The sequence below is a fragment of the Salvelinus namaycush genome, chromosome 26, assembly GCF_016432855.1.
Source record: "Salvelinus namaycush isolate Seneca chromosome 26, SaNama_1.0, whole genome shotgun sequence".
NCBI lineage: Eukaryota > Metazoa > Chordata > Actinopteri > Salmoniformes > Salmonidae > Salvelinus > Salvelinus namaycush.
In genome coordinates, this window is record NC_052332.1 from 33,827,927 (window position 1) to 33,842,017 (window position 14,091).

Sequence of the window (14,091 nt, forward strand, 5' to 3'; positions counted from 1 at the left end):
TAGAATCGGCTTCCTATTTCGCAACAAAGCCTCCTTCACTCACGCCACCAAACATACCCTCGTAAAACTGACTATCGTACTGCTCCTCGACTTCGGCGATGTAATTTACAAAATAGCCTCCAACACTCTACTCAGCAAACTGGATGTAGTCTATCACAGTGCCATCCGTTTTGTCACCAAAGCCCCATACACTACCCACCACTGCGACCTGTACGCTCTCGTCGGCTGGCCCTCGCTACATATTCTTCGCCAGACCCACTGGCTCCAGGTCATCTATAAGTCTTTGCTAGGTAAAGCCCCGCCTTATCTCAGCTCACTGGTCACGATAACAACACCCACCCGTAGCACGTGCTCCAGCAGGTATATCTCACTGGTCATCCCCAAAGCCAACACCTCCTTTGGCCACCGTTCCTTCCAGTTCTCTGCTGCCATTGACTGGAACGAATTGCAAAAATCGCTGAAGTTGGAGACTTATATCTCCCTCACTAACTTTAAACATCAGCTATCTGAACAGCTAACTGATCGCTGCAGCTGTACACAGCCCATCTGTAAATAGCCCAGCAAATCTACCTACCTCATCCCCATATTGTTTTTATTTACTTGTTGCTCATTTGCACACCAGTATTTCTACTTGCACATCATCATCTGCACATCTGCTAATTTGTAATTAATTCGCCACTATGGCCTATTTATTGCCTTACCTCCTCACGCCATTTGCACACACCGTATATAGACTTTTTTTCTATTGTGTTATTGACTGTACGTTTGTTTATTCCATGTGTAACTATGTGTTGTTGTTTGTGTCGCACTGCTTTGCTTTATCATGGCCAGGTCACAGTTGTAAATGAAAACTTGTTCTCAACTGGCCTACCTGGTTAAATAAAGGTGAAATAAAAATAAATAAAATAAAAAAGTGAAAAGGTTGTGAGAAATGAAGAAAGTAGAACGTAGGTCTCTAATTGCGTTTTCTCTCATTACCCTATATCAGCACATAACTCTATGAACAGTAAAACGAAATGACCGAAATTAATTGACAAACACCCACCTTTTCGTATGACAAGTTATTGTTTTTCCTCAGTTACTACAAAATGTCAATGCCACTGATCTTTAGGCGCAGTGGTGGCTGAATGTGAACCTCTCCGGGGCGGGTGTTAAACGTTGCCCCAGCAACTGTAAACAAGAGCTTTTGTGAAGTCATTTATACAGCTTTCAACTGTATAGAAAGGCGCCCAGTTGTGAATTTGAGCTATTGCAAAAGACACCAGTCTGCCTAGTAGTAGAGAAGTGCTGGATACGGGATACCTTAGCAATATTCTCCCAATATGTTATTTTCAGTTGAACAATAGGCCCACATAAAATGTTTTATTATATCAATCATTCATGGAACAGCTACAAATGACACTTATTGCTGAAATAATTTTGTTCATTGCATCAATAAATGGTGCTGTGTTTAACATAATAAATATCTGTAGAAACGATTTAGACCAGATGAATCCATAAAAACGATTTAGACCAGATGAATCCATAAATATGCCTGCTATGCCTAATTGATTTTAAAGTGTTAGGAAATGTTCAAAAGAATGATCGTTGTATTCAGTTGGTGTCATGTCTACAACCGAATATTGTTTTATATGTAGGTTAATAGTCTAGCTGTTAACAGCCTCTGTGACACAGTGTCCTCCCCTGAACCTGAACCCGTAATAAAATGACATACAAATATCCGCCAGATGGCGCTCGTAATCAACTAAAAGTACACGTCTCACAATATCCGGAAATCTACAAATCGGGATGAACATTTAGCTACTGCCATGAGAAATGGCGTTTGTTTGACGCAACACCCAGCTATACTGTACATTGTTTGTAGTTATGAGATTTGTCTTGGTGTACTAAGCGAAAAAGGAAATACGCTTATTTCATTTTAATGGGCTACATTTGCTCAATGGTTCTCTTCATGTTGTCTTTCATAATCTAATATAGTAGGCCGAAGCACACGCATTATTATTATGCTATGACACACGTAGCCCAATTATCCTACAACATAGCTTTATTCATGAAACATAACCTCCTGATAAGCATCATTCCGTATGAGAACGTAGGTGATACTTGGGATTTTGCAGATACGTTCAACATCGTCGTGTTGCCTGCAACTAATACCCCACGTTTAGAATATACAATAAACATTAACTTCAGCTCAGTTTAAGGTTGATTATTCCAGTCTAGACATCAGACAAGCGCGCGCGCGCACACACACCTGTCACTGTCTAGACGAGGAGGGGGCACACGGAGGGGGTACGAGGAAGGGGGGTCACTATTTCTTTATTTCTTGCCAGTCAGAACATACTGTAGGTCTGTCTATATGTGAACGCATTGGAGAACAACATTTTTTAATATTGCTTTACTCAATCTGATTGGCCAGCTAAACCGTCAGCATTTCCCCCCCCCACTTGGCTTGAGGTCAGCTAGGGACGTTGAAAAATAAATAAATGAGAAAATAGAAATGCGTAGAAAGTAAAAGACACGGCAGGCAATCTAGCTTGTTGGTACTAAAAATGATAGGCAGGTACGTCATCCAATATAAAGCTGCAAACCAATCGGTAGCGGTTACTGACAACGGCATTGTCCAATGCAAAGTACAGACACATGATCGACATAATTCTCAATTGACTGCCCTTTTGATCGAGGATGGAATATTGAGACTTGAGAGAGTGCTTCTGTTTAAATTATAGACCAAGAGTCATAATTCCAATATAGGCCTGCTTCATTATATTTTCGGATAAAAGCTTGTAAGACGAAATGAACACTTGATGACCTCTATAACAATGATTTCCTTAGAGAACATTCTGCGAACAAGACATACATTCTGCATGGATGAGCATTTCAAGACCCAGAGAGCAGAATTTATTTAAGAAACTACAGCCTTCGGTTGTCCATATTGGATCAAACAACTTTCCCGTCTGCGTAGGAGTAACATTTACTATTTCAGAGCCCCAATGGAGCCAGTTTCACCGTCCCACCGCGCTCCGTAGAGAGGGTATACGACTCAATGATTGGGGCAAAACCACGCTGACCGATATATCTTCCAACCTACACCGCTCAAGAGATGGCTCTCTGTTCCAATCGTAAGTGAAAAGGCGTGCCTGTCCAAAATATTCAACGTATAGTTCAAAAATGGGTGGGTACATTTTAAACTCGTTTAGGTCCTCTATGAAGGTAGGCTGCAGCGTGTGTTTATTGATGAGATGAAAGAAGATGGAAGTGAGAAATGAAACAAAGTAAGGGAAAATATTAAAAAACTCGAAGCCTTGCCGGGGAAAAACCGGGGAAGCTGCGAAACGCTGTCGCCACTGGAGAACAAGCTTAGGACAGCAGGTAAGAAATAGGAAAAGTGAGAGAAGGGGCGGGTGTTAATAGTATCTATGTTAGGCTATTTATAAGAAGAGAAACGACAGTTATTCCCAATATATGAGATATACAAAACTTAATAGTAAGTGAAGCTTAGAACATAGCCTACGGAACATTTTCCGCTGAGTTCCATTGCCTCCATTTCTTGATTTCCCACCAAAATATACATCAGAATCAAAAACTTTATTTCATTCCAGAGGCTCATTGAATTAGAACTTAAATGCAGAATGACATATGCTATTGTGGGGTTTATTGATTGCAGACAGTTTAGTTTTACAATAGCCTGGTCCGTTTACATTGCACCCGACAAAAAAGACGCGCTGCACACTGTCATGACGTCCCAGGTTGTCATCTGTCATTATTCTCAACATCAATGCTTATTTCCTTAGTTTTACTCCTTCCGATTTTTGACAGAGATATGAATTGTGTTGACTCAGTTCTACTTCTGTCTGTTTGAAAACGTCATTATGAATGAGACGCCATGGTTAAAAATGGATGAGACAAGTGAGACAAAATAAGGATAATTTGCTCGAAACATCTGGAGTCCAGTGCAGCCGGTGTAGTAAGAAACGCGGAATAAACACATTTATAATGGTCTTTCATTTGTGAATGAAAAGGAGCGGGCATGCAATTTAAAACCACCATGTAACTCAGTCTGTTAGCTATTTTCTCGGACTATGCCCAAATTTGCCCAACCTTTATCAAGTCAACACTTGTTGGCACGAAATAGAAGTAAAATTGCAATAAAACCCTCCAACCAATGTTTTGGCACACGCTGTACCAGAAGTTAAAATTAGGATGCATGGTGTCTGACATTTGTCAAATTAAATTATACATTAACATCTGCCTGACTCAGAAAGGTAGCCTACATTTTGAGCCAATATCCCGCTAAAAGTATAAAAGACAGTGCTGATTTAGTTCACCGATAAAAGAAAGATTGTCCATCTGCTCTGGATTTTGGTGCCATGTTTTACAAAATGAATGCCCTCTTTTATTGTCACGATCTGTGTTGCGCAATTCCAGCTAGGCTATATTAACGCACATGACCGTATAGGAAATTAGAAGAGGGACCATTTTAAAAATATTTTAATCTAGAAATAATATATGAGTAGTTTATAATCTACCTCTCACCATTTCACCCATAAATGTGGCCTATGAGAGACCGTCCGATTTGTATTATAAATGACAGGACACGGGTGCTTGAGACAGTGAATTTGTTCATCAAGAGGTTGTCTTATCCACTGAGATGTGGGCCTACCCCCGAAAACACAAACAGTTTTATTAGTTTTAACAATTTTAGTGACGGTTGATTAGACAGTTGATCACTTGGGCAAAACATCCTGTCCATCTCTCAAAGTTGTTGAGACTGTTGCCTCTGCGCGGCATGTGGATTTCAGCACCGGACTTGGTCATCAAGGTTAAGAGTATAGCCTATAAGAATGAAACGGCAGAGAAACATCAATCTTCGAATCTTTTGAGGTGATTGCAAAAGATAGGACTCACACAGCACCGGTTAGGGAGTTGACAGCACATTTGAAACACTCAAAGAGATGACCTTGGAGGCAGGATTGACTCAGTATGAGCCCCCTCGGTAGGCCTATGTGTTGACTTGCTCAATATTAGACCAAACTCGGACTACACTATATGATCATATCTAACATCTAAAAAAAATTCGCTGAAATATCAGATTTTCCATAATGGTACAAATGTTGCAGGTTGAAGGTTTTTTTGGGTGAATAATAGGCTACTGTAGGGCTATATCACGTCGTCCATTATGTCAAACTTTATTGAATCAGTTAGAGATTGTTCACAATGTCCTTTTCGGATAATTACATTGTATCCCATTCACCCCCTACTATTGAGTATTTTCTGTCCTATAGACTATATTTAATAGGATATAATAATACTTTATATAGCTTGATATACCGGTAACTCCACAACAGAAACTTTGCTTGGCACTGTGAGTTGTGACGGATGACCGGCCACACGTTTTGACCGCACATGTACACTGGCTGCTACTGACATGCGTGTGTTGCGTGTCGCATCTCCTCCTAAATACACGTCATTTGGTCGTTCTTGTGACGTCATAGACCACACCCAATGAACGTTAAATTGCGATCAGATATTTTGTGGATATATAAAAACAATTGGGCCCAGAAGTAACGTATCACTATGGCTGTTCAATTATTATTATTATTATTAATATTATTGAGGGTGCCATAAATTGCTGGTATGCAGTCTGTGCTTTCAGAGAGGTGTGAATTACTAAGCACCTATAACTCTGTGATTTTCATGAGGTTATATAGTTGACAGGTGTAACCTAAATCTTACAGAAGCCTTTATAAAGTGAAAACATATTCAAAATTAATTTGCAGCCTTTCTTTGGACTGATGCCATCATGTCTCATTGTTGGGCCTATACTCCATTGGAGGCCTAAGTCCTGCAAACTTTGGATAACAATCCCTTCACAGAATCCTGAAATTGGTATAGCCCTACATATGGCTAATAGGTCTTCACTAAATGATCACGTGAATCGTAGGCTGTTTTCTATATACATCATGAAGAATAGTATCATGTATGCTGAACTATAGTATAGCAAACATGCATTGAGGTATCCTTTGTTTGAAATGCCTGTTGACAAGGAGCCTCAAGATACACATCTTGAGCTAAGATAAAACTCATAACTCAAATGTACATTATAAAGAATAATTGTACCCTCTACTTTTTCTGTATCATGATCCATTTTCCCTTTGATGGTGAGATGGAGAGATGCTATTTTATTTTAACTATTTTGGTTTGATATGGCAAGTTTGGACTGAAAACATCCACTATTGTAGTGATTTGAGGATGTGTGCAGAGTATGCTATGATGGATGAAATTGTAGTTGTTGTAATAAGTGCCAGTATGTTGAAGCATTGCAATTGAAGCCTGTTTGCTGGCACATTTAGGCCTATTCTTTAGAGAGAGTTTGGCATCCAACATCCATCTATGCTGTTCCGTTTCTGTTCAATCTGATTTTCATACAGAGTTCATTAATTGAACCACAACAGATAGTAAACAGGCCCAGTTGTCCCATTGTAATTGTAATAACAATAACAGTGTAACTACATGCACATCCTTACATAGTACCTACAACTATCACAACATATTTTCAGTTTGTGAAGGAAAAACCTGTTTATTCTGGCTACAATTTAGAGAGGCTAGCAGAGTTGAAGGAGTTTGTTTGCAAACCAATGTCTTACAAGAACTCTTCATATGAGCAATCACAAAAAAAAACTATTAAATGCAAGATGTCAAGCTTTGATTCATATAATAATTGATTCAGTATTTTGTCCATAGCGATAGTTCTGGATTGGCTCACGAAGGCACTGCCAGGACATCAAATGTGATCTGGGATGTCATTGCCATGTGGGGAGGTTTCGGAGGCATCCAGTTTAAATTGAAAGGTAAGCCATGTAGCCTATTTGTGCTAACAGAACAAAAGTATGATGAAAATGTAATGTTATACCCTTCAGATCTCAATGGTACCACGTGCTTGTTTGTGTGGTTAATTCCATAATCAAGCAATGGGTTCCAAATCTTGTTTAGAAATGTATTTGTTAATGGATTGTAACTATTACAAAGCTAGAGGAAAAATGTATTTGCAGTTTTAGTATGACTTCCACTCGTCTTTTGCTCAAGCACATAGAAAGGTTTCAGCCTCTCAGTTTTCATAGTTCCAACGTCCAACCAACTTAGGCCTGATGTTCAATCAAAGCTGCCTCCTTGCAGAGAGTGTTCTCCAGGGTTAGCAAGCCCAGCTGTCAGCTCTCTGGCAACTGGTCACTCAAATATTGACATATTGAGATATTTGTAAATGGAGGACCCACTCTTATAGTGCCTCCCCTCCGCAGAACGCTGGGGCCTCCCCTTCTCTTCAGCACAGCAAGCCTTTAAATTGAAGACATAGAAAACCCTCAATTAGCTAAACAACAGCCGTGTTGTTCTCATTGGCTGAGTAAATCAGTAAATGTGAAACTGAGGCTCCCCGACACATTATGTAATGATATTTGAGCATTAGGCTATAATCAACTAAGAAACGTATAATCGTGTGTAATCTGGGGCACGGATGACAATATTGGTAATTTTTTTGAAAGCCCATTATAGGCCTTTCAGGAGCACGCTGTAAGATGTCATGCTGGAAATAGCTAATTTTAGTCCTGAAATATATCCTGACAATTTGAAGATGTGTCAAATTCAGTAACAAGTTTACATTACCATATCATGTCCTCTTAATGATACTTAAAAAATATAATTTTATTTTGTCACCTCACCGAATACAACTGGTGAGGACTTTACAGTGAAATGCTTGATTACGAGCCCTTCCCAACAATGCAGAGTTTTAAAAAGAAAATAGTAACACAAGAAGAATAAAATAAAATACACGAGAATGGAGCTATATACAGGGAGTACCATATCAATGTGGAGCTATATACAGGGAGTACCATATCAATGTGGAGCAATATACAGGGAGTACCAGATCAATGTGGAGCTATATACAGGGAGTACCAGATCAATGTGGAGCTATATACAGGGAGTACCAGATTAATGTGGAGCTATATACAGGGAGTACCAGATTAATGTGGAGCTATATACAGGGAGTACCAGATCAATGTGGAGCTATATACAGGGAGTACCAGATTAATGTGGAGCTATATACAGGGAGTACCAGATCAATGTGGAGTACCAGATCAATGTGGAGCTATATACAGGGAGTACCAGATCAATGTGGAGCTATATACAGGGAGTACCATATCAATGTGGAGCTATATACAGGGAGTACCAGATCAATGTGGAGCTATATACAGGGAGTACCAGATCAATGTGGAGCTATATACAGGGAGTACCAGATCAATGTGGAGCTATATACAGGGAGTACCAGATCAATGTGGAGCTATATACAGGGAGTACCAGTACCAGATCAATGTGGAGCTATATACAGGGAGTACCAGTACCAGATCAATGTGGAGCAATATACAGGGAGTACCATATCAATGTGGAGCTATATACAGGGAGTACCAGATCAATGTGGAGCAATATACAGGGAGTACCAGATCAATGTGGAGCTATATACAGGGAGTACCAGATCAATGTGGAGCTATATACAGGGAGTGCCAGATCAATGTGGAGCTATATACAGGGAGTACCATATCAATGTGGAGCTATATACAGGGAGTACCATATCAATGTGGAGCTGTATACAGGGAGTACCAGATCAATGTGGAGCTATATACAGGGAGTACCAGATCAATGTGGAGCTATATACAGGGAGTACCATATCAATGTGGAGCTATATACAGGGAGTACCAGATCAATGTGGAGCTATATACAGGGAGTACCAGTACCAGATCAATGTGGAGCTATATACCGGGAGTACCAGATTAATGTGGAGCTATATACAGGGAGTACCAGATCAATGTGGAGCTATATACAGGGAGTACCAGATCAATGTGGAGCAATATACAGGGAGTACCAGATCAATGTGGAGTACCATATCAATGTGGGGCTATATACAGGGAGTACCAGATCAATGTGGAGCTATATACAGGGAGTGCCAGATCAATGTGGAGCTATATACAGGGAGTACCATATCAATGTGGAGCTATATACAGGGAGTACCAGATCAATGTAGAGCTATATACAGGGAGTACCATATCAATGTGGAGCTATATACAGGGAGTACCAGATCAATGTGGAGCTATATACAGGGAGTACCAGATCAATGTGGAGCTATATACAGGGAGTACCAGATCAATGTGGAGCTATATACAGGGAGTTCCATATCAATGTGGAGCTATATACAGGGAGTACCAGATCAATGTGGAGCTATATACAGGGAGTACCAAATCAATGTGGAGCTATATACAGGGAGTACCATATCAATGTGGAGCTATATACAGGGAGTACCAGTACCAGATCAATGTGGAGCTATATACAGGGAGTACCAGATCAATGTGGAGCTATATACAGGGAGTACCAGTACCAGATCAATGTGGAGCTATATACAGGGAGTACCAAATCAATGTGGAGCTATATACAGGGAGTACCAGATCAATGTGGAGCTATATACAGGGAGTACCAGTGCCAGACCAATGTGGAGCTATATACAGGGAGTACCAGATCAATGTGGAGCTATATACAGGGAGTACCAGTACCAGATCAATGTGGAGCTATATACAGGGAGTACCAGATCAATGTGCAGAGGTACGAGGTATTTGAGGTAGATATGTACATGCGTTCAGGGTAAAGTGACTAGGCATCAGGATAGATAATAATAAGAGTCAAATAAAGAACAGAGTAGCAGCCCTTTGGAATATCAACATGTAAAGAGTAGCCTTTACCTAAAGTTCAAGCAGAGGAGGAAAAGTAAAATATTAAAATATTTTATTCAGTAGTAATTGTCTGAGCATATCCTCTATGAAATGATTTAAGCTTAATAGTGCTATTTTCCCTAAATTGTGTGACACAGATTTCTCTCACAGGCCTAGCCTACATGCAGAAATGTTGCCGCTCTCTGCTACATAGAAGTTGGTGGACTTGTATTTTGACTGTTGGTATGATTTGTAATTATTTTAGCATGCCTAGTTTTGTATTTGTGGTTTAAAACTTTTGTACTTAGCGTATTGTAGTGTCATTGCCATTAGCAACCATTATTTGACTACTGCCAAGGACATATGCCTAGTAGGCCAAGGAGGTAATAAGCATGTATCTACGTCATGTGAAAGTGTTGGAAAGAAAGTTGAGGGGTATGTGCCTTCCATTGCTAAGTGTACTACAACCACTGCTATGGGAGTTACTCTATTTTCACAGGAAGAGGAGTTGTTAACACATGTTACTGATGGAAAATGTGGAGGAGGGTAAAACCACAACACTATTTGATCACTAGGCTTGATCATTTATTTGACAAAACTATTAAACGTCACAATAGTGACAAGCTTGTAGACTACCAAACTCTGGTAATTGACTGGTTAGTTGGCGTTCAAGCTATCTGAGCAGATTGCTAGCTGCTGTTAACATTCTTACCCTGTGACAGTCACTTAGGCGTCTAATCCTGACTTGAGAAATGGTCATATAACTCAAATAATACTTGAGATGGCAAATCCCAACTGGTTCATCAAGTATAGGTGAGACTTTGTTGGAAGGATTTCAGTTAGGCAATATTCTAGTTTATTTATTTGCCAGTACTCTGTCAGTCAGTTTTCTGTGCCAGATCTAAGGTGACTGCTTCTTAAAATGTACAGTGAATCGGCTTGATCGTCAGATAGATAGGGTGAATTCAACCAAACCCACACTGCAGCCAAGCCGCACCATAGAAAATAACATTTACTTTTTTATGTCATGTGATTTGTTAGACAATGTTTGAGTAAAAAAACAAAAAATAAACATTATTATTCAAACCATGCATTTTCTCAGCACTCTCCCCAAAAATACCACAGTGGGGGTGTTATAGGATTGGCAAACATAGCACTAACACTTGTTAAAATATTTAGTGAACTTTAAGGTGGATTGTCATTTCTCTCATGTGAAGATCTAAGGACATTGTAACGTACAGCCATTTATTGTTTCAGAATCAATTTTAGCCTGTACGGTAGTGTCTCTGTACTTTCTTTGTCAAACTTATTGTGATGTGCTTGAATTCCTTAAACATGTATTTTATTTGGGCTAAAGACAGGGGCATGTAAATACTTTCTTCTCCATCTTACTCTTTAAACATACACAAGGGCTCAGGCATTTCACTGATGCCAAAAATGTATCTTGGTTTCTAATAGGGAAATTGTATGTTTGCCAAGGTGCATGTGTGTCCTTAGCTAACCCTTCTACCCATATGGTTTTCTACAAGTCATGGTTAGATCACTGTGTATTCAAAAGGGAAAGTATCTGGAGATGGTTTAAGAAAATAAATAAAATAGAGACTCTTCTGTAACTTTTTGTGGATAATGCCAGAGTAAGTTTATATTCTATTTGTTTACACCTAGGCCTCCTGAAAAGCCTTTTAGGCCCCATGCTAGTGAAAAACACTCTTAGCATAGTGGCCAAAATTGTATGACGGACTAGCCTACAGCTCATTAAAAAAGGCACAGTGACATTGGTGTGCAGTGGAAAAACCTGAGACGTATTATCTACACAATGGCATTTGTGTTATAAAGCCAGAGTTGACCCACAAAAGTAAAGGCTATTAGGACTTTCCACACCTCATTGTTACTTTATTATTAATAGGGTAGCAATTACCTTTTTTGGAAATAGCTGACAGTCATATCTTTAGATGTTTTGTTTTACCCATGAAAACAGTTAGACCTTCTATTATTATGAAATCCTTTTTGTTTATGCACAAACAAATCTATCTTTTCCTAATGAGTATCCACTGAAGAAACAGACGGTCTCCGATTTTTGCATTATTGTTCTTTACGAACACTTCCTGCATGAAATGGATCACGATTATCAAATTATACTGATCATAGACACTTTATAGAAGCTTGCTTCCCGGTATTATTTTTAGGAATGTGTGCTGACTGATTCAGACAATTTAACATCTAGGTAGCTAACATTTTAGGGAGATTTTGACAAGTGTGCTTTCTTGTAAGGGTAAGAGAGAACAGGTAACAATGGAGATAGGGCCTAACGATCCAGACACACTGTTATTTTTCTTTCAAGTGAAACATGTTTGTTTCTAAGAATTTCTGGTCTCTACTTGCCTTTACATGTTCTATCAACTTGCATGTCAAGCACAGTAAAAGTAGATTGTCTTACGTGTTTAATCTCTTATCGATTGTTATGCTGCGTGGGATAATACATGGCAGTATGTTCATGCAAGCTATGGTGGCCTGCTGTAGGACATTTTACACTGAAAAGGACAATTACATTTAGCCCAAGGAAATATTTGGCATAATGACATATACAGTTCCTTCAGAAAGTATTCACACCACTTGACTTTTTCCACATTTTGTTGTGTTACAGCCTGAATTTAAAATGTATTACATTTAGATTTTTTGTCTCTAGTCTACACACAATAGTACATAATGTCAAAGTGGAATTATGTTTTTTGATTTTTTTTGTTGTACAAATTAATAACAAATGAAAAGCTGAAATGTCTTGAGTCAATAAGTATTCAACCCCTTTATTATGGCAAGCCTTAATAAGTTCAGGAGTAAACATTTTGATTATTGTGATTTTGCTATCCATTGTAAATGTTTGTGGTCTTATGTAACCAAATTGTATCTATGATCATATGTAATCCATTCATGCTTTTTATATGTTATATTTATATCTGTAAATTAACCAATGAAATCAAGCCACACCCAGCCATGATTAAATATACCTGTGTGTCCTTTGAAACGATATAAACTAGTGACCCGCAGTGTTTGTCATTCTACCCCGATGAAGACAGCTCGTCTGTTGAAACAGTAGTTATTAGGTTATTACATTTTTGCATCTGAGCTCCTAGAGTGTGCGCCTCTCCTTTTCTTTTTCAGGTGTTCTACTCCGCTAGCCAGCACCTTGCCTAAACAGGTGTGCGTTTCTTTTGCCTCCAGTAAAAATGTGCTTAACATGTCATGTAATAAGTTCGATGGACTCACTCTGTGTGCAATAATAGTTTTGAACATGATTTTTTTGAATGACTACCTCATCTCTGTATCCCACACATACAATTGTCTGTAAGGTCCCTCAGTCAAGCAGTGAGGCATTTTCCAATGCCTCACAAAGAAGGGGGACTATTGGTAGACGGGTAAAAAAAAAAAAAAGCAGACATTGAATATCCTTTTGAGTATGGTGAAGTTTTTTTTATTATACTTTGGATGGTGCATCAATACACTCAGTCACTACAAAGATACAGGCGTCCTTCCTAACTCATTTGAGGAGGAAGGAGAGGAAGGAAACCGCTCAGGGATTTCACTATGAGGCCCATGGTGACTTTAAAACAGTTACATACTTTTAATGGCTGTGATAGGATAATACTGGGGATGGATCAACAACATGGTACTTACTCCACAATACTAACCTAAATGACAGAGTGAAAAGATGTAAGGCTGTGACACAACAAAATGTGGAATAAGGTAAGGGGTATGAATACTTTCTGAAGGTTTTATTTGGTCAAGGTTTTATTTGTTCACTGACTATTTGTGTCTGCAACAGCCTTACACATTATCCAGTGGTTGTCCAAATTATATTTTTTTGCTACCTAGCCTAAATCACACTCAAATGTATTGTCATTAAATGTATTGATTTAAGAAATACAGTACATTTGACATGTCGTCTTGTGAAGATGATAGCAGCTAGGCTTGAACTATTTCATAATTTGGTTGTTGCGCTTTTCTTGACAGTTTCTGTTGATCAACGACAAAATATGTGTGTTCACGATTAGCCTACATACCTCTTTATATAATATAATTTAAACTTTATTTTACCAGGTTTGTCAAATTTGTCTTATTTAGGGACTTTTTAAGAGTCCCTCTGTCATTATAAATTGGTTTATGGTTTAATGGATTAGTAAACTTTTAGTACAACACTGTAGTCATCACAGATTATACAGTATGTTTGTTTCTTGATAGTTCACCCTTGCTATTAGCCTAAATCACGTTGCTATTTTCTGAAACAAGCCATGAGCTTCTGGCTCGTGGCTTCATTATTGTGAAATAGCTGGCTTTCTTAACA

General features: G+C 38.9%; 1 protein-coding gene across 2 annotated transcripts in view; it reads left to right on the forward strand.

Annotated features, from left to right (window-relative positions):
• The first annotated feature begins 3,104 nt into the window (after nucleotides 1-3,104).
• The window catches only part of zbtb20 (zinc finger and BTB domain containing 20), a 40,609-nt gene continuing 29,622 nt past the window's right edge, over nucleotides 3,105-14,091 (forward strand). Inside the window, exons 1-2 of one of the 2 annotated variants that reach the window (XM_038965255.1) lie at nucleotides 3,109-3,369; nucleotides 6,742-6,848. The gene's annotated coding sequence lies outside the window, so the exon portion shown is untranslated. Of the gene's footprint in view, nucleotides 3,370-6,741; nucleotides 6,849-14,091 lie in introns of both variants that reach the window. The other variant, XM_038965256.1, reaches the window with a different exon arrangement.